Source organism: Hyperolius riggenbachi, chromosome 9 (assembly GCF_040937935.1).
Source record: "Hyperolius riggenbachi isolate aHypRig1 chromosome 9, aHypRig1.pri, whole genome shotgun sequence".
In the NCBI taxonomy this organism is placed as follows: domain Eukaryota; kingdom Metazoa; phylum Chordata; class Amphibia; order Anura; family Hyperoliidae; genus Hyperolius; species Hyperolius riggenbachi.
This window is the reverse complement of record NC_090654.1, coordinates 273454168-273475543: the sequence shown is the minus strand read 5'-3', so window position 1 is coordinate 273475543 and position 21376 is coordinate 273454168. Positions and strand designations below refer to the sequence as shown.

At 43.8% G+C, this 21376-nt stretch overlaps 1 protein-coding gene across 1 annotated transcript in view; it reads left to right on the top strand.

Moving 5' to 3' along the window:
• Window positions 1-16722: 16722 nt before the first annotated feature.
• The window catches only part of TC2N (tandem C2 domains, nuclear), an 83893-nt gene continuing 79239 nt past the window's right edge, over window positions 16723-21376 (top strand). The window contains exon 1 of the mRNA XM_068254590.1: window positions 16723-16805. The gene's annotated coding sequence lies outside the window, so the exon portion shown is untranslated. The remainder of the gene's footprint in view (window positions 16806-21376) is intronic.

Sequence of the window (21376 nt, the reverse complement as noted above, 5' to 3'; positions counted from 1 at the left end):
CGATGATAATTTGTTTATTGTTTCTGCTGAATGATTCTGATTTTGTGGCGTTAAACTGGTATATTTATGGATATTTCTGTAACCAGAGACGAGCTCCAAGCTCAGTGCGACACCTGAGAAACCTCCCTTTCCTTGTCAGAGGGGACAATAGACGTCTCCGGGGCCATTGTATGGCCTTTGTGTGATTGGTGAGCTCACCGGTCTCTTATTGTGGCCAAAAACTTCCTTCTTTATAGTTTACAACAGTCTGGCTGCTCCTCCACCAATAAATTATAGAAAAACAATCCAGACCGTAAACTGTATCAACAAAATAAAAGCGGGCAGGAGAATGTTATTGGGATGCGATGATATGTCAGCCTCCCAGCCCATCTGTTAGAGAGTGTGGCAATTCCTTAATGTCACACGTCACATCTGTGTATAAATGTCACTTAGCAGACACAACAAGGCACAAAGGGGCAGATCACAGGTAAGTCTACACAGGGGAGGGGGGCTGCTGTATATGGATATTGCTAGTAGGGATGCTCGCTGGATTCCGGACGGAATTGGGCCAATTCCGATTCCGCTGGTATACCTCTAAAATGGAATTCCGCGGAAATTTTTTTAATTCCGCGGAATTAACATTTATTTCCTCACCTATCTATTTTCCCTTCTTTTCTCCCTTCCTCCGTCTCATCTTTCAGGGAATTGTAGTATTTCAAAAGCCAGCTTACAAACCGTGGCTGGGAATTGAACCCAGGCTGGGTTGGGAATTAAACCCAGGTCTCAGTGCGTGGTAGGTAACTGACTTAACCACTATACCACCAACACTACATGCTGAAGCCAGCCTAGCATGTACCATTGTGATATTTTCTCTCTCTCTCTCTCCCTCTCTCTCTCCCTCTCCCATTGAACTGAATTTTCAGCTTAAAACCATCAACTGATACAGAATTTCACAGGAATTTTCGGAATTCCGCCAGATTGAAAAAGCAATTCCGAGAGAGAGATGAATCTACCTGGCTATCTGGGGTTCTCTTCGGACAACTGTTGAACACAAAAGGCAAGGCCATGCCTGGCTACAAATCCTTAAGCAAGCTAATTTTTCTCTTGGATTGATCATAATGGTACATGCTAGGCATGTAGTGTTGGTGGTATAGTGGTTAAGTCAGTTACCTACCACACACTGAGAGCTGGGTTCAATTCCCAGCCACGGTAGGTAAGCTGGCTTTTAAAATACTACAAATCCTTAAGCACGCTACTTTTTCTCTTGTATTGATCATAATGGTACATGCTAGGCTGGCTTCAGCATGTAGTGTTGTTGGTGGTATAGTGGTTAAGTCAGATACCTACCAAACACTGAGACTTGGGTTCAATTCCCAGCCATGGTATGTAAGCTGGCTTTTGAAACGCTACAATTCCCTGGAAGATGAGACCCTCCTCCCTCGGGGAGGAGGGAGGAAAAAAGGACTAAGTGAACAGTTAATAGGGACTATGGGCTACCATATAGGATAAACAAGGTTACTTTAGCGATTTTTTTTCATTTTTTCCTACGGAATCCGGAATTCCGCTGAATTTTTTACAAATCCGGCGGAATTTTCATAACGACGGAATTTAACACTGACGGAATCCGTGATTTCTGGCGGAACATAATTTGCTGGTTCCGATCATTAGGTGCGTCCCCCTCCCTAATGAAATGATTGCCCCGGACTGGACAATTTGCACCGCACATTATAGCTGCGGTGCAACCCCCCCCCCCCAAAAAAAACCACCCTCAATATAGGTAGATCGCTAGATATAGGTGTCCCCTATATAGGAAGCCAGGTATCAGTGCCCCCATGCCTCCAGTATAGGTTAGCCAGGTAGTTTCCCCTAGTATAGGTTAGCCAGGTAGTTTCCCCTAGTATAGGTTAGCCAGGTAGTTTCCCCCAGCATTGGCTAGCCTGGTAGGTTCCCCCAGTATAGGTTAGCCAGGAAGGTTCCGCCAGTATAGGTTAGGCAGGTAGGTATCCCCAGTATAGGTTAGCCAGGTAGGTGCCCCCAGTATAGGTTAGCCAGGTAGGTGCCCCCAGTATAGGTTAGCCAGGTAGGTGCCCCCAGTATAGGTTAATCAGGTAGGTTCCCCCAGTATAGGTTAGCCAGGTAGGTTCCCCCAATATAGCTAGCCTGCAACCTCCCTCCCCAGCTGCCACTGGTTTACCTTCTTGAAATAAGCAGCGGCCGCCTCCTGCCGCAGGGCAGTCTCGCAATGTCCCCTCCGCCTGCTCCTAGACCTCTCAGATTAGCAGCGACCGGCAAGACTGCAGTGAAGAGAAGAGCAGCTCCCACAGCAGCACATATACCAGCTATGGGAGCAGGAAGTACTTCCGGTATACATGGATGTTTCACATGGAAGGGGGCTGCTGCACATGGATGTCACACATGCAAGACAGGGCTGTAAATGGAATAAGAGGCGGGCTGCTGTACATTGTTATACATGGAAGAGAGGGCTGCACATGGAATGGGAGGGGGCTGCTGCACATGGATGTCACACATGGAAGAGGGGGCTGCACATGAAATGGGAGGGGGGCTGCTGGGCATTAATGTTATACATGGAAGAGGAGGGCTGCACATGAAATGGGAGGGGGGCTGCTGTACATGAATATTACACATGGAAGAGGGGGCTGCTGTACATGGATATTACACATGGAAGGAGGGCTGCACATGAAATGGGAGGGGGGCTGCTGTACATGGATATTACACATGGAAGAGGGGGCTGCTGTACATGGATATTACACATGGAAGAGGGGGTGCTGTACATGGATATTACACATGGAAGGAGGGCTGCTGTACATGGATATTACACATGGAAGAGGGGGCTGCTGTACATGGATATTACACATGGAAGAGGGGGCTGCTGTACATGGCTATTACACATGGAAGGAGGGCTGCACATGGAATAGGAGGGGGCTGCTGTACATGGATATTAAACTTGGAAGAGGGGGCTGTACATAGAAGGGAACACTGGGGCACTGTGCAATCTGTGAATACAATGTTAGGTCCATATGAACCCCCTTTCCTGAGTAGTATCTATAGGCCTTGCAGCACCTGATGACCTCTTCCCCTCCTGTTCCGCAGGCCTGTGCTGCAGCCCTACACTGTCTATCTGGCTTCAGCTCTGTGTGTAGTCAGGGCTGGCAGCCGGGCACAGCTGATCCTGGCAGTGCCACCTCTTCCTCCTCCCTCTCCAGTGTCTGCAGGTGACTGTGAGCTCCGCCTCTGGGTAACCCACACCTGGCATTGCTGCCTGCAGCTGGTGACGCTTCAGGACTTCTAGCAATCTGCTATGCCAGGTAAGGGCCCTCTGCGTATTGTGCCAGGCTGTTATCTATTATACCCGCAGGAATGATCTTTATTACAGCAGTGTGATCTGTACTCACATAGCATAGTGAATCAGGGCAATGCATTATATCAGGAGCTTCTCACAGGCCACACTGTAAGGACCCATCTGTCACCAGTACATCGTGCACAAACCGAGGATACTGGATGACTCCAGGCAGTGGCATAGCAATAGGAGGTGCAGAGGTTGTGACCGCACCGGGGCCCTTGGGACAGAGGAGAGGGGCCCTCCCTCAACCTCAATATTAGCTCTTTATTGGTCCTGTGCTGGTAATAATCACTTCTATAGAGGCATTAAATAGTAGTAATCATTAAAGGGAATCTGAAGTGAAAATAAACATATAATATAATGATTTGTATGTGTAGTCCACCTAAGAAACAAAACATTAGTAGCAGAGATATGAGTCTAATGCTGAGAATACACGGCTCGTTTTTGAGCCATTTAGATGGCTCGATAGATTATTTACTACATGTCCGATCTCCCGCTCGATCGTTTCACCACTCGATTCCTGATAGCAGTAAATGGAAAAAGATAAGAAAAACGAGCGGAAGATAAGTGAATCGACTGCGGAATAGAGCGGCGAAACAATCGAACGGGCGAATCGATGGCAAAAATGAGCCGTGTGTGCCTAGCATAATATTGTTTCCAGTACAGGAAGAGTTAAGAAACCCCAGTTGTTATCTATGCAAAAGAGCTTATCTGAGCTCTTTGACTTTCAAAAGTGGCAGAGAGCTCTGTCTTCTGAAGCTTATTATCTCAAGTGTCTGTCACTGTATTTTGTTTTTTTTAGGCAGAGTAAAGTTCAAAAGTTCACTAGCCTGCTCTGTGAAATCATTTAGAATGCTGAGCAGTGTGTAAATTGCAAATATTAGAGAATGATGCAATGTTATTAAAAAAAAAAAAAGATATAACTAAAAATAAAAATATTAGACTATTTTCTTTGTTACTAATGTTCTATTGATTATCCGTACTACACATACAATTCGTTATATCATCATTTTTTTTCGCTTCAGTGTCACTTTGACAAATTGTTCCCCATCCCCTTCTTGCCCCTCTGACACCACAGCTGTCCTTCGCAGGTTTTGGTGCACTGTATCAATTGTTATATATCGAGTGCTTGGGGCCCAGTGTAAAACTTGCACTGGGGCCCACAGCTACTTAGCTACGCCACTGACTCAAGGCGCCAGTCCCACGTACATACAGTGTGTCACAAAAGTCAGTACACCTCTGACATTTCTGTAAATAATTTATTGTATCACTTCATGTGACAACACTGGATATAGGACACTGTGATACAATGTAATGCTGGGAATACACAGTAAGATTCCGAGCCATTTAGACGGCTCGATAGATCATTTCTGACATGTCCGATCAAGCGCCCGATCGTTTCCGCGCTCGATTCTGCATTGAGGACAATGGAAAAAGATAAGAAGAATGAGTGGAAGATAAGAGAATCGCCCGCAGAATCGAGCAGCAAAAACGATCGGGCGCGGAATCGAGCGCCAGAATCTTACCGTGTATTCCCAGCATAAAGTAGTTGGTGTACAGCTTGTATAACAATGTAAATTTGCTGTCCCGTCAAAATAACTCAACATGAAGCCATTAACCCTCCTGGCGGTAAGCCCGAGCTGAGCTCGGGCTATGCCGCTCAGGAGGAGATCTCAGCCCCTGGTGGGGCGATTTTCAGCCTGTAAAGTGCTGTACGCGCAGTTAGCACTTTGCTAGCCGCGCGTACAGCTTGATCGCCGCCGCTCTGCGGCGATCGCCCGCACGCAGCGGCGCAAGAGGCCCCCCCATCCAGAGCCCTGCGCTGCCCGGACCAATGAGTTCCGGGCAGCGCTATGGGCTGGATCGGAGACATCTGACGTCAGGACGTCGGCTGACGTCCATGACGTCATTCCGATCGTCGCCATGGCGACAGGAGAAGCCAAACAGGGGAGCGCGTTATATACGCGTTCCCCTGTTTGCTATTGATGCCGGCGACGATCGCACTAGAGGGACACATGCGCCCTCTAGTGGTGTTTCATGTAGCTACCACTCTGGTAGCTTTACATGAAACAAAAAAAACCAAAAAAAAAAAAAAAAAGGATTTTTGCCTATTTGGCAAAAACAATTAACCGCCAGGAGGGTTATTGTCTAGATTGCTGGCATCAAAAGTCAGTACACAGCTAAGTGAATGATATCAAAATTGTGACCAAAGTGTGAATATTTTGTATGCCCACCAGGGGGTTGGGAGCCCTGGGGCACCTCTAAAGGTGCGTACACACATGCGACTATAGTCGTTGGAAACAATCGTTCCCCGATCATTCCAAACGATGATCATTAGAAAAAAGGCACAAACGATCATTAACTCCAACGACCAACGACTGATCTCGTTGGAATAGAACGATCCGTCCTGGCGGATTTTTTGTAACGACCATCGTTACAAAAAGTACACTGTGTACAGCGATTGTTACAAATAGTGTTTGCGCATGCCCTGATGTTTTGTAATGATCGTTACAAAACATCAGGGCATGCGCAAACACTATTTGTTTCTTGTAGTAGTAGCATGTATTGTGACTACTGTGAAAAGGCTGAAACTGTAGTAAAATATACATGTTATGTACTTGTATATTTTGATAATATGTCTGTCTCTCTCTCTCTCTCTCTCTCTCTCTGTCTCTCTCTCTCTCTCTCTGTCTCTCTCTCTCTCTCTCTCTCTCTCTCTCTCTCTCTCTCTCTCCCTCTCTCCCTCCCATCCTCCAGGGAATTGTAGTTTTTAGGCCAGCTTACATACCATGGCTGGGAATTGAACCAAGGTCTCAGTGTGTGGTAGGCAACTGACTTAACCACTATACCACCAACAACACTACATGCTGAAGCCAGCCTAGCATGTACCATTATGATCAATCCAAGAGAAAAAGTAGCATGTCAAAAGCCAACTCATCATGGCTGGGAATTGAACCCAGGTCTCAGTGTGTATATATATATATATATATATATATATATATATATATATATATATATATATATATATATATATATATATATTTAATTTGGTTATGTTCTTATATTTTTTTTATAATATATGTATATAGAGAGATATATATGTTTGTGATGAAAGTAGTAATAGAGAATGTATTTGTATTAACTAAAAGTGTAGTTGGTGTATCATGATATGGCATTCATGAATATAGATTGTAATAAAGAATCAGGACAACCGTTATGTCATAACACTGGTAACGCCAACAGAACAACGAAAAAACATCCACACCAAATGCAGAAGCATTTTTTTATGATTCAAAGCCTTTTATAAAGGTACCTTCTACGTCACTTCCTGAAATCTACTGAAAGATCGTTCGTTTGATGACGAAACTTCCTTTTTTCTATTGGCCATTAATTTTAACGTTTCTTCCGTTTTTTCACACGATAACATCTTTACCAGTATGTAGATTTTCACGTCATTTCCGTATCGTTCATTCGCAAATGATCCACATCGTTAACATCTTTTTGCTTTCTTTCCACGACCATTTAATTGCTCCTTAGTAAACAATCGTTCGTTGTTCTGTACGAATAATCGTTGTCGTATGTGTGTACGTAGCTTTAGTCTAATAGCAATCGGTGTGTGATGGCTGGGGTGGGAGGGATGGAGGGGCGCACTTTGGTGTCTCAGCCTTCGGGAATCACTGTGCGCCCTCCGGAGTGTGCCCAACCCCGCTCCCCCACCCCAATCAGTAACATACAGTTAACTGTTTCCAGGTTCCAATAGCGTACAGTGAACAGGATTGGGTGAGTAAAAAACTCTCCATGTCAGTCTGAGTCTATGTAGGCATTAAAGTAAGCCAAGGGTCTTATCTATTTGCCATAAATACCTCACAATCCTTGCAAGATGCCTTGTAATTAATGTATCTGGATGACACATATTTGCAAATTAAGTCTGAAGAAAGCTTACAAGCTGAAAGCTTACTGTTTTCCTTTTTAAATTAGCCAATAAATGGTATCATCCTGATTCAAAGTGTCCTGTCTGTAATGCTGGGTACACACGATGCGTTTTTTCGGTTGATTTTCTGTCCGATCGATTTTCGATTCGTTTTTTTCCGCTCAATTTCACACTCTATTCTCTAAGTCTTATCTATTTCCATTCACTTCTATGAGAAATCGAACAGAAAAACGAAAATAAGGTCAGACATGTTGGAAATGATCTATTGAACCGTCTATCTGCCAAAAAACGTATAGTGTATTCCAGCATTGAATACAAGCTCTAGTCTTCAACAATGCTTCTCTACTAAGATAGGGAATTACACACACAGAGTTTCTCTCCCGCCTGACAAGTGACAAGACAATATACTCTGTACAATGCTGCGGAAGATGTCAGTGCTATATAAATATTATAATAATATAATGCATAAAAGATGTTGGCGGCACTATATAAATACTAAACAATAATAATGCATAAAAGTCAGCCTTCATACACCTCTCACTTCAGGTGTCCTTTAATGCAGCGTGTGTGTATATAAGCTTGACAATCAGTAAGGGGAACATTAGCTGAGCACACGTGTGTATACAAGGATTATGGTTTGTTAGCATTTTAGATGGGCAACTCTAATTAACAGAACAATAGCAATCAGATAAGTGTAAACTGTGGCCAGTGCTACTATGGTTAATGCTGGGCATACACGGCCCAGATTCTTCTTATCAATCGAGCCGCTGATGGCTCGATTGATAATTTCCGACATGTCCGATCACCGTATGGATCGATACCCAGGTCTATCCCTGCGGGCAGACAATAGGCAAAAACGAAGCACGGACGAGCGGTGATGCGCCGGCATCGAGCCGCTGGCTCGATACCGGCGCACAAAACGAGCCGTGTATGCCCAGCATAAGGAGTTCTTGTGTTTAATTAACTCTTTGTTGATGGTCTCCACCTCTGGAGGTGTTGAACAATATTTATATAGAATTTGCACATGGAGCCAGTGTGAGAGAGTACTGCACTGTACACACACACACCAAAACAACTGGGCTAGAATTGCCCTTCACTTTTCACATTGAAGTTTATTGTACACACAATATTTCAGATTAATGAACATGCCTCTCAACTTTTTGAGTTAAGAAAGAGGGACACACAAGCCATGCCCCTGCCACACCCCTAATCACGCCCCCGGAACACCCCTAGTCATGCATACCATAAAGATTTCATAAGAAAAATGTATTGCTTTATAATTCAAACCACACTGGTCCTACATATCCTGGTTCATTTCTCTTCATATTAACATTTGAAAAGAAGAAATATATCAATTTAAAGCTTAGAGTCAATTAAACACATTTTTCAGTAGAAACATACATATAGTTACATAGATCTGTACATGAGTCCTGATAGAAGGGCAAATAAGGGAGGAAGAGGGACTGAGCTCCCAAAGAAGGACAGTTGGGAGCTATGAATTAATTGAGAATTAGAAAAAGAGGCGAGGTGGCTGCCACATTTATTTCCTGCTAACCCTTTGGGGACCGTCCGACTTACCCCCCCCCCCCACCCCAGGCAAATGTGCATGGGGGGGGGGGGTCAGGAAGCCGGATCCCCTCTGTGGCTAGCTGGGCATCGTGTCCCCCCTTGTATGCAGCAGCCTTTACTCACCTCCCAGGCTCCAGCAATGAGCCACTGTGGACCCCTCCGCTCTGGCTGGCTGGCCTCCGCTCGTACTGATGCTCAGTTCCGGGTCACGGCTTGATGACGTCATCAAGCCGGGACTCGGCACTGACGTCAGAGCGTGCAGGGATGCCAGCCAGAGCGGAGGGTTGTCGTGGGAACAGCAGGGAGGTGAGTGGATCCTCTTCTTTCCCCCCTATCGCCACAGCTCTAATAGTGATCACTATGATCCGCCGGTAATCGTAGTGATCGCATGATCAGCCAATCGCGATGGCTTCTGATCACTAAGGGGAGATGCCAGCTGTCATATGACAGCTTAATCTCCCCTCTCGGGTGCGTACGATCGCGATGGGAGCGTTAACGGCGAGCGGCGTAGATCCTACGCCGCATCAGGCTAGAACAGCCACAAGTGTGCCATAGGATCTAATATAGGCGGTCCCCAAAAGGTTAAACAACCAGTTTCCTGGCAGTCCTGCTATTTTTTCATGCATCAGTAGTGTCTGAATCACACACCTGAAACAAGCATGCAGCTATTCTGGTCAGATCCGGTTCAGAGCACCTAATCTGAACTGCATGCTTGTTCAGGGTATATGGAAAAAGTATTAGAGGCAGAGGATCAGCAGGACAGCCAGGCAATGTGCATTGTTTAAAAGGAAATACATTTTTCAGCCTCCATATCCATCTCAGTTAAGGTGTGCTCTGAAGAAAACCTGAAGTGAGAAGGATATGGAGACTATCATATGTATTTCCTATTACACAATACCAGTTGCCTGGCAGTCCTGCTGTTTTTTCATGCATCAGTAGTGTCTGAATCACACACCTAAAACAAGCATGCAGCTTACCTTGTCAGATTTTTGTCAGAAACACCTGATCTGATGCATGCTTGTTCAGGGTCTGTGGCTAATAATATTAGAGGCAGAGGATCAGCAGGGCTGCCAGGCAATCTACATTATTTAAAAGAAAATAAATATGTCAGCCTCCATATACCTCTTACTTTTCCTTTTCCTCAGGTTTCTAAAAGACCTCTGTCACGAAAATCGTAAAATTTAAAATACTTGTAAACACATAAAATTAAGAAGTCCATTTCTTCCTGAGTTAAATGAGCCATAAATTACTTTTCTCCTATGTTGCTGTCGCTCACAGTAAGTTTAAAATTTTTCGCGACAGTTCCTCTTTAAGCAGTAGATGAGCAGTTATTCCTCGGCATGTTGGAGTCAGAGGACAGTTACTTGCCTAGGGCACCAAAGTCACGAGAATCAGCCTAGTTTGTCCCTCTGTCATTGTGCTGTACACAGGCCAGGGGATGGGTCGGGTGGCAGAAAGAACCCAGGACTACGGTATATATTGCACACTGACGCACAGGAGATCTTTTTTTCCATTTTACTTTTTTTGGGGTGGGGTGGGGGGGCTGTTTTTGTTTTGCTTTTTGACCAGAACTAATTTGGGATGGATGTGAACTTGCAAAACTGGCTTTTCTGGCTATGAAGCTTTTTAGCATGATTGTTTATAAAGGATACACTTTCCAGGGCTAAAAATAGCCCCCTGGTACAGCCACAGCAAATCAGGGGCACTTGGCAACTCTAGTGATGATGTCACTCATGATGTCATGTGTGGTGATCATGGCACATGTGACTAGGGGCTTGATTCACTAAAGGGTGATAAGTGTTAGCACGCCAGTGAAAATCCAGACTCCAGCGATAGCTGATATATCAGCTCCTGGTGGAGAGGCAGACAGTGCAGATGAGGTGGCAGATCCAGCAGGAATAACATTTCACCAGCCTGCTAATGGAGCTGTTGGGACAGGAAGCCCTGCCTGGCATTTGCATGTGGGTATTGTTTATACAATGTCTTGGCATGAGTACCCGGGCAGCTTAGTGCTTCCAGGAGCCTCTGTGTTTAACCAGTTCAGGTACCTCCGTTCTGCCCGCGCTTCGGCGTCTACATTCCCTGCAGCGATTTACGGTGACGCCGCAGAGAATCCCTGCAATTAAAAACGCAAACGTTTCTGCAACGCTCAGCCAGCCCTCCAGAACTGCAGCCTATCTGCAGAGACCAGAGCAGGATCATCTACCAGGCAACCTAGGCAGGTGCCTGAGACCTAGTGAGAGACAAGGGGCACGCCTGCCACCTTCTTTGTCCTCTCTCCACTTTAACTTACCAAAAGGGCCACAAGGGCCCCCAAATCTACTACCTTACCTAGGGACCCATTACATCTTAAAGGATACCCGAAGTGACATGTGACATGATGAGATAGACATGTGTATGTACAGTGCCTAGCACACAAATAATTATGTTGTGTTCTTTTTTTTTTCTTTCTCTGCCTGAAAGAGTTAAATATCAGGTATGTAAGTGGCCGACTCAGTCCTGACTCAGACAGGAAGTGACTACAGTGTGACCCTCAGGAGTCAGGACTGAGCCACTTACTTAAAGAGAACCAGAGATGAAGCACCCTCTTGTATTTTACCTTATAAATCAGTGGGAACATGACAGTAAACACCTAATCTGCCCTTTGTTTCATTGTTCTCTGTGTAATCTGACTGTTATTACCTCTGATAAGAACCCCCGACTGAGAAGTCAGGCTGCTCCGTCTAGCTTTGCTACAGAAAGATTATAGCTAAGTCTGTCTTCTGTGGTGTTATTTCAAGCCCAAGCCTGCCCCCTTGTGGCTTTGCTATAATGACTCAGCAATAATCATTCCCAGCAAAGCCAGATTTAATTGCTCAGTCTGGGATTCTTGTGACTGCTGCTAACAGACACTTTTAGCAGTGAGGATGAAACAGAGAGCATGGTAAGTGTTTTCTCTAATGTTCTTACTGATATACATGGTAAAATACACAAGGGTGCTTCGTGTCTGGTTCCCTTTAACTGATATTTAAAGGAAAGCTAAACTGAGAGGGATATGGATTTTTCATTTTAAACAATACCAGTTGCCTGGCAGCCCTGCTGGTCTCTGCAGTAGTGGCTGAATCACACATCTGAAACAAGCATGCAGCTAATCCAGTCTGACTTCAGTCAGAGCACCTGATCTGCATGCTTGTTCAGGGGCTGTGGCTGAAAGTATTAGAGGCACAGGATCAGCAGGAGAGTCAGGCAACTGGTATTATTTTAAAAGGACAAATCCATATCCTTCTCAGTTTAGGTTCCCTTTAACTCTTTCAGGCAGAGAAAGAAAAAAAAGAACACAACATAGTTATTTGTGTGCTAGGCACTGTACATACACATGTCTATCTCATCATGTCACATGTCACTTCGGGTATCCTTTAATCCATCTCTGGCAGAGACAACGCGGGCTGTTTCTGCCTGGCTGTAATACATAGTGGTAAAGGATGTTTGCTGTGGCCCTCCCAGCACAGATGGACAGCAATACCAAACACCAGCACCTAAAAATCCAATCTCACCTTCCCCAACCAGACTCCCAAAACAAATCCTATGGCAACTAAAGCTCGATACACACTTTCAATTAAGATTGGCCAATCACTGGCCAATTTTATCACCTCCATGTAGTATGAGGGGCAGGGCCAAAAGATATTGAATACTATTCCTTTAGATTGTAAGCTTATTCCTTTATGCCTGGTACACACAATGCAATTTTCTGACAGATCAATTATTTCCAAAATGTCCCATCTGCCCCATTTATTTTGAACTATTTTTCATAGAAGTGAAATGAAAATCAATACAAAAATCAATCGGAAATCAGATCGCACATGTTGGAAATAATCGATCTGACAGTAAATCTGTCGGAAAATTGCATCGTGTGTACCTAACATTGGATTGTAAGCTCACAAGCGCACGGCTCTCTTTTGTGTCTTGGAATTAGTTACACATTTATTCATATTAATTATGTCACTGTTATCCCCAATTCTGTACTTTGTACTGATTCTGTATCTTGTATATTGGTGTACACTATTGTCTGTATTATTATGTACCCCATGTTTGTTCCTTACTTTGTACAGCGCCACGGAATATGTTGGCACTTTATAAATGTGGACCTAAGCCCGTTTAAAAATGGGTTAGGCCTGTCAATGCGAATGCACCCGCCGCGCACGCACATTTCCAACACAAGCGTGCGCACACCCACAGTGCCCTTCCTGCAAAAGATCCGTTCCTGCAAAATGCATTCGTAGTCTATGATATCTGCAGATCCCATACACACCTTGTTTAACAGACAATTATCTGCAGATCAGATCCACCAGGATGGATTTTCAGATCTGCAGATGAATGTCTGATCTGCAGATGAATGTCTGTGAAACAAGGTGTGTATGATGATCTGCAGATCTCATAGACTATGAATGCAATTTGCAGGAATAGATTTTTTGCAGGAACTGATCTGTTGAATGTCTGTACAGCATCTTTGTGTGCAGCATCTTGCAAAGATTTCTGTCTGATGGGGAGTTCAGCTCCATAGAATAGACTGTGTAGAGTATGGCTCTCATACTACATGGGAGAGGGTAAAATTGGTCTGTGATCTTTCATTTATCTTTCAAGTGTGTACACACCATAATAGATGGTGTAGGTAAACTCTCATACTACATGAGGGTGGTAAAATTGGTCAGTGATTGGCCAATAAAAATTGAAGGTGTGTACCAGGCTTTAGGCGTGCTACACATATTCAACTTTGATTGGCCAATAATTTCCCAATCTTACCACTCCCATGTAGTTTATGAGAGCCTACCTACAAAATGTGTTCATAGTATTCATAATCTGTTGGTCCTAATACTACGTGCAGGTGGTTAAATTGTTCAGTGATTAGCCAATCATAATTGAAAATGGCTTAAAGGAAACCAGAGATAAATGCTTTGGCACAAAATAAACATATCCCCCGATAGATTTTACAAAATAAATACTATAGCTGGTATTTTCGCCGCTCTGGTGTGCCGTTTTTTTTTTTTTTTTTTTTTTTTTTTTTACTATAACGCCACGCGAAACACAGTTCATCAGACAAGCATATTATTTAGTGGGCTGTGTGCAAAATGAAATCACCATTTCTAAAAAACCTCTTATGACTAACAAATAGAGATAAAAAAAAACATTTTCAATATACCCTTACATTAGCAGCTCCTCCCATCTCATCACTGCTCTCTGTGATGCTGCACATATACATAGCAGGAAAGCAGAGCCAGCAGGGGGCAGGCTTGGACTTGAAAAGACATCAGAGAAAACAGACTCAGCTATAATGATTCCTGAGCAAAGCCAGACTGAATGCTCAGTCGGAGACTTTATCAGGGCTGTTAACAAGCAGGCTGAGCAGGGAAGGATGAAACAAAGAGCATGGTAGGTGTTTTCTCTAATGTTCCCACTGATATATATGGTAAAATACATGAGGGTGCTTCATCTCTGGTTCATGTTAAGTCTATTGCCGCACCCCCTGGTTCAGTAGGGTGCATACACACATCCAATTTTGATTGGCAACTACCTCCATGTAGTATGTTAGCCAACAGATTTTGAATACTGTGAACAGATTGCGTAGGTAAGCTCTCATCCTACATGGAAGTGGTAAAATTGGCCAATCGAAATTGGATGTGTGTACGCACTCTTTCTGTGCCCCAGCCTGACCTGTAGGAGGAGGGAGGCAGGTATAGATCTGCAGTGGCGTCTGTCAGTTTCCCCGCCATGTACACAGTTCATCCAGAGGATTTGCGTTTCCAAAACACGACTGTACTTTCACTTTTCCCCGTAACACAGCTGCAGGCCGCACCTTTGTTTTATCGCTCATTATTCTAGTGTTTGGCTTTCATTGTATAACCAGAGCTTTATTCAAAACGTGATTACAAAACCCAGAACAGGATACAATGTAGCAATACGGCCGTGCAATCCACAACTGCAGGGAGACTGACAGCAACTATCATTTAGCTTCAGATCATGTGGAAAAGAGGAACCAAGGATTAAACTTCATCTCAATCAGCAGCTGATACCCCCTTTCCCACAAGAAATGTTTACCTTTTCTCGAATAGATCATCAGGGGGCTGATCAGGGGCGTAGCAATAGGGGGTGCAGAGGTAGCGACCGCATCAGAGGGGCCCCGAAGGGCCCTCCCTCAAATACAGTATTAGCTCTCTATTGGTTCTGTGCTCATAATAATCACTTCTATAGATACTTTGAATAGTGGTAATCATTAACACACTGTTCCCCATCCCCTTCTTGCACCTCTGACACTGTAGTTGCCATTGGCAGGTTTTGGTGTGCCGTATCAATTGTTATGTATAGCGTGCTTGGGGGGGGGGGGGGGGGGGGCATTGTAAAACGTGCATCGGGGCCCACAGCTCCTTAGCTACGCCACTGGGCCTGATATTGTGGTGTAATCCCTCCCGCAGTGTGATGTCATGACCATGGTCCTGATAGTTTGCTGTCTGTGAACCTTGTTGCATTGTGGGAAATAACAGCTTTTTCCAATTGCCAAGCAAGCAGCACCCCCCTCTCTGCACAGAACTCTCAGTAACGAACATTCTGTACAGATCACCTGGCAGAATTAAAGTTGTCACCACCAGTGATACATTTCATAATGTAAATCTGAGTGGGGTAAGTTTTACAATGAGAAAGCAGTGACTAAATAATCTATAAATGAATATTGTAAGCGATTGTATTCATGGTTATTTTCAATATAGTTCCTCTTTAAGCCTGGTACTCACCTTTAATTTTGATTGTCCATTTTTTTTGTCCACCTCCATGTAGTATGAGAGCCAACAGACATTTAATACTATGAGCAGATTGTGTAGATAAGCGCTCATCCTACAGGGAGGTGGTAAAATGGGTCAGTGAATGTCCAATCATAATTGGATGTTTGTCCGCACCCTCTAAGCCTGGCACACACATCCAATTAGGATTGGCCAATCACTTACCAATTTTACCACCTCCATGTAGGAGGAGGGCCAACAGATATTGAATACCATGAACAGATATTATTATTATGTATTTATATAGCACTGACACCTTCTATGACTAATGACTATGACTATGGTAGTATTAGATTGTGAGCTCCTCTGAGGACAGTGGGTGACAATGCTTTGAGTGAGTGCTGTGACTATGGTAGGGATTAAATTGTGATAGGGATTAGATTGTGAGCTCCTCTGAGGAGGACAGTCAGTGACATGACTACGTACTCTGTGTAAAGTGCAGCAGAAGATGTCCGTGCTATAGAAATACATAGTAATATCTATGGCAGGACATTATGACTATGGTAGACATTCAATTGTGAGCTCCTCTGAGGACAGTCAGTGACATTGCTTTGGGGGAGTGCTGTGACTATGGTAGGGATTAGATTGTGAGCTCCTCTCAGGACAGTCAATTACATGACTGCACACTCTGTAAAGTGCTGCAAAAATATATAATAACAATAATAATATGGTAGGACATTAGACAATGACTATGGCAGGATTAGATTGTGAGCTCCTCTGAGGACAGTGAGTGGCATTGCTTTGGTGGAGTGCTGTGACTATGGCAGGATGAGATTGTGAGCTCCTCTGTGGACAGTCAGTGACATGGCTATGTACTCTGTAACGTGCTGTAGAAGATGTCAGTGCTATATAAATACAGAATAATAATATGGTAGGACATTACACTATGACTATTACAGGGTTAGACTGTGAGCTCCTCTGAGGGCACATTGCTTTGGGTGAGTGCAGTGAGAGGTTAGTGCTGATCGCTGCACTGGGCAGGGTGGAATAGGCTGTGTTGGTGGGAGGAGAGTTCTCAGTCACCTGTACTGCACATACCACAGTCACATCAGATGTGCTGAGTCTAGAGGGAGACTGTCCAGCATGAGATCACACATGGCAGAGCCGCTGTAACCCCAGACACTGACTGATCACAGGAATGGACTCTTCTGTTATGCAGGTAATCTGCTTCTTTTTATACTCTAGCATTCTATAAAGGTTTTGTGTTACCTTTTTAACAGCGTTGTTTCCAAACTTCAGTCCAGTTTCTCAACTTTGGATAATTGCAGGCAGTAACAATTGACAAGACAAGACAAGACAAATAACATTTATATTGCGCTTTTCTCCTTGCGGACTCAAAGCGCCAGAGCAGAGCAGCAGCCACTAGGGCGCGCTCTATTGGCAGTAGCAGTGTAAGGGAGACTTGCCAAAGGTCTCCTACTGAATTAGTGCTGGCTTACTGAACAGGCAGAGCCGAGATTCGAACCCTGGTCTCCTGTGTCAGAGGCAGAGCCCTTAACCATTACACCGTCAGCCAATTGGACTTAAAGGATACCAGAGCTCAAATCTTTTTGAGAAACAGAGGGAGCAGCAGGTATATACTGTTACCAGCTGATGCCTACCGCTCCCCCTGTTCTCCTCTCAGCCCCCCGGGATCCTCTTCCGGTCAGCCGGGTCGGGACTTACTGTGCAGGCGCCGGCCAGGCTGCGCACGTCCTACAGCGTGCACCCATGGCCGGAAGTGCACTGCGCCTGCATATGACATGTGCATGACGCAGTGATGTCATACGCATGAGCAGTGCGCTCCCGGCCACGGGTGCACGCTGTAGGAAGCGCAGGTGGGCCAACGTCTGCGCAGTTATGCCAGACTCCGGGGACCCGGAAAAGGATCCCGGGGGGCTTTTAGGTGAGTTACCGGGGGCTGAGAGGAGAATGGTGGGAGCGGTAGGCATTAGCTGGTAAGAGTACATGCCTGCTCCCCCTGTTTCTCAAAAAAAATGGAGTTCTGGTATCCTTTAAGTCCAATTGTTACTGTCTGCAATTTCTGAAAGCTGAGAAACTGGGCTGAAGTTTGGAAAGCATTCCCTCTCCTTAGGTGAGTATCTGTTTCTTTTTGTTTTGTTTTTTACATTGCTTCAAACTCCCTTGCAGGGCTGGAACCCACTAGAGCAATTTTCTGAGCGTTTAGGGAGCGATTCAGACCGCTAGCGATTTCCCTAAACGCTCAGCTAATGTTAATGGATGGGACAAATTCCACTGGAGCGATTGCGATTACCAAATCGCAAAATGCAGGACATGCAGCATTTTTCGCGTTTAGCGTTTCTGCAATGTAAAGTATATAAACGCTGGCGTAATCGCTCATCAAAGCCTACACAGAGCAATTTTGCTAGTGTTTTGAAGTTATTGCACACTGTAAATAAGTTAAAATTAATTGAAAGGACCAATCAGAATTAAAACCGCTAATCGCTGCACAATCACTGGGAAAAAGCTGACACTTTTTAAAAGCGCCACCAAAATCGCTCATGAAATCGATTACAAACCGCTCATACAAAATGATAGCGATTGCGATTAGCGATAGCGTTTTGTAGTAGGTTCTAGGCCGCAGGCTGACACCAATAGAAGCAGTGTGTTGTGATGTGCTAGATATCACTGTAAAGCTGGCCATAAACGATACCATTTGATTTGATCATTTTGTTGGATCGGGGGAGAATTGATTACGTTCCATTGCGCTGGATTGATGGAAATAAGCTGATATCTGGTCTAATCGGTTAACTTACTTGATGGGACAGAATTGGCAGATGCTGATCGATCATAACGGAACCGTGTACTGGTCATATGATTTCGAGTGACTCAGAATGGATTTTTGGCGTCAGAGCATGGAGGCACAACATTGTTCAGATCGATAAGTAAAGGAGAATCATATAGGATCTCGCTTGAAGTGTGTGGGCCACTACTCGATCGACTTTCGATCAACCATAATGTTGTTGATTGCCCAATATGGTCGATCGCTTAATCGCTTGATGGGAAATTAAGTAATGTATGGCTACCTTTATAGATTGCCCCCCGATTTGGCAAAACGATTGATTCCATTCATGGGCATCGTAAGTCGGTCTTGTTGAGCCAGCGTACCGCAGATTACCGACTCCCTGCACTCGGGCCACCCCTTAGAATGTGTCACTGTCCCAATTTATTAGCCATGTTTGTCACCGTCTAGTCTCTAAACCTTGAGCCACCGTAGTTGAAAATCACCACACAATATGCAGGTGTTATATAAAGCTGTCATTAAAGTGACCTTTTTCTGAAAGCTAATTGAGATCCATTGGAGGAGCCGGTAGAATTGATCGCTATAATCTGAATGTTTTAAGCAATCAGATAAATGTGATCGGATTAGCAGAAAATAAACCACGTAGGTTGAGAACGATTCTAATGGCGACCTTTCAGCAACAATTATTCGATCGCAAAAACTGTTTTTATAATCGGCTGTGATGGATAGTTAGTACAAATTTGGTTCTTTGATGGTGAAATAATCGATGTATTACAACATTTTATTTTCGGATCTATCGTTTCGGGCGATTCTACGCTGAAGATTGTACGGTTAAGCCTCGTACACATCTAAAATCGTAATCGCAAATGCAAGTGTTTTGCGATTTTGTACGCAGGGGTTTTTTTTCCCTCCCAGCGCTCCACTGTGCGCTGCGTTTTTGGTAAAAGCGCTTTTCTAAGCGATTTTCCAGTCCGGTTTTTAAATTCACTCCCTGACGGAAAAGAATAAATACAATGTATTTATTCTTGAAAACGTGAACGCAATCCCTGCACAAAGCGATTTTGTGAGCGTTTTGCGTTTTTCCCATACCTTCCATTGAGGCGGAATCGCCTCAAAAATGGTCAAGCTCAGATGTGAACTCTCTCATAGGGAATCATTGCACAAGAGTTTTTAGGGTGATTTTGAAAATTGCCTGCGCTTGAAAAAAGGGCAAAAACACCCTTAGTGTGAACGAACCCTCAGTGGCCACTTTTAGTCGTATTGGGCTGTAACTGATCCCTGTGTGGTCGCTGGTTGGCATACCTAGTGTGTTTTTCAACCTTTTTATAGCCTGTACCGCTTTATTAATGACTGTGTTGACCACGCACCCCCTGCTGTGAGAAACATCGTCAAGTATTCCTAGAAGCATGTGTATTTGTTATTGTTAAAGCAGATCTGAAGCAAAACAAAACTTATGAGATAATAAATTGTATGTGTAGTACAGATAATAAATAGAAAATTAGTGGCAAAGAAAATAGTCTCTTATTTTTATTTTCCGTTAGATACCTTTTTTTTTTTTTTTAATTACATTGCATCATCACAGTTGCAGTTTTAAAACCACACTCTGTATTTTAAGCTAGAAAACAAAGCAGAGCTAATGACCCTTTGACCTTTCCTGCAGTAAAACCTTATCTCCAGCTGTCTCTGGCCTGGAACCCACTACAAAAGCGCAATCGCTAGCGTTTTTAATTAGCGTTTCCTAAGCGATTTCATGAGCATTTTCCAGCAATTTTTGTAGCGATTTTAAAAAGTGTAAGCTTTTTGCCAGCGATTGTGATAGCGATTTGCGATTTTAATTTGGACTGGTCCTTTCGATTAATTATATATTTTTTTTACAGTAATTTAGAATCACACACAATTCGCTATGTGTAGCAATTCATGAGCGATTTGCCAGCGCTTTAATACTTTACATTGAAGCACAAATGCTCCCAAAATGCTGCACGTCCTGCGATTTTGCTAATCGCAATCGCTACTGTGGAATTTTTTACATTTATTTACATTGGCAGAGCATTTAGGGAAATTGCTAGCGATTTAAAGCGCTCCCTAAACGGTCGAAAAAACGCTTTAGTGGGTTCCAGGCTTCTCACTGTTTCTTGGCTGTTTAAGCTGTTCAGAAAACAGGACTGTATTGGACCCCGTGGGTCGGAGAGCTCAGAGAAGCTCTTTTTGCATAGATAACAACTGAAGTTTTTTAACTCTTCCTGTGCTGGAAAACAATATTAGACTATTTTAATTGCTACTAATATTCTATTTCTTGGCTGTACTACACATACAATTCATTATATCATATCACAGAGGTGCTCTGCTTGCTATAACTGAATTGCTGTTGTTTATCCCCTGCTTATTGCCTGAAGAAGTGGGCTGTGCCCGCGAAACGCGTTGCATCTTTGGGGTATTTTCAATAAATGTGTATATCTATATATTTACAGTCCTTGGTGTCTGCTTTAACGGAGGCGAGTCCACCACTTCCTCCCAGCAATTTTTTAAAAATTTTATGTACTTTTATCCTTCTGGCGCCTCTGTTCACCTACCATTATATCATACGTTTATTTTCGCTTCAGGTTTCTTTAAGAAGATTCCATAATTGTGTATAAAGGCTTGCTAAACTTTCCTTGATACTGTTTATTGACCATAAATACTCATTTAGATGTATTTCAAAATGGTTTATCGGTCTTTTGCAAAACCCTCCTATAGCCCCCTCTGGGGTACACATACCATCTGTTGAGACTTAAAAATGACACTAGCGAGCTTCAGAGAGAGCCAGCTACCGAAATCTAAGTTCACCAATAAAAGGAAACATTCAACTTTACATCTCCCTGTCTCCTCTCTGGCAACCGAAAAAATGTAAAACTGGAATCTTTTAATTATTTTTTTCTTTTTAGTAAAGTTTTGAGATTTAGATTTTCTGTTGTTACAGATTTCAGTATTGTTTTAAGTGTTGTAAGTAG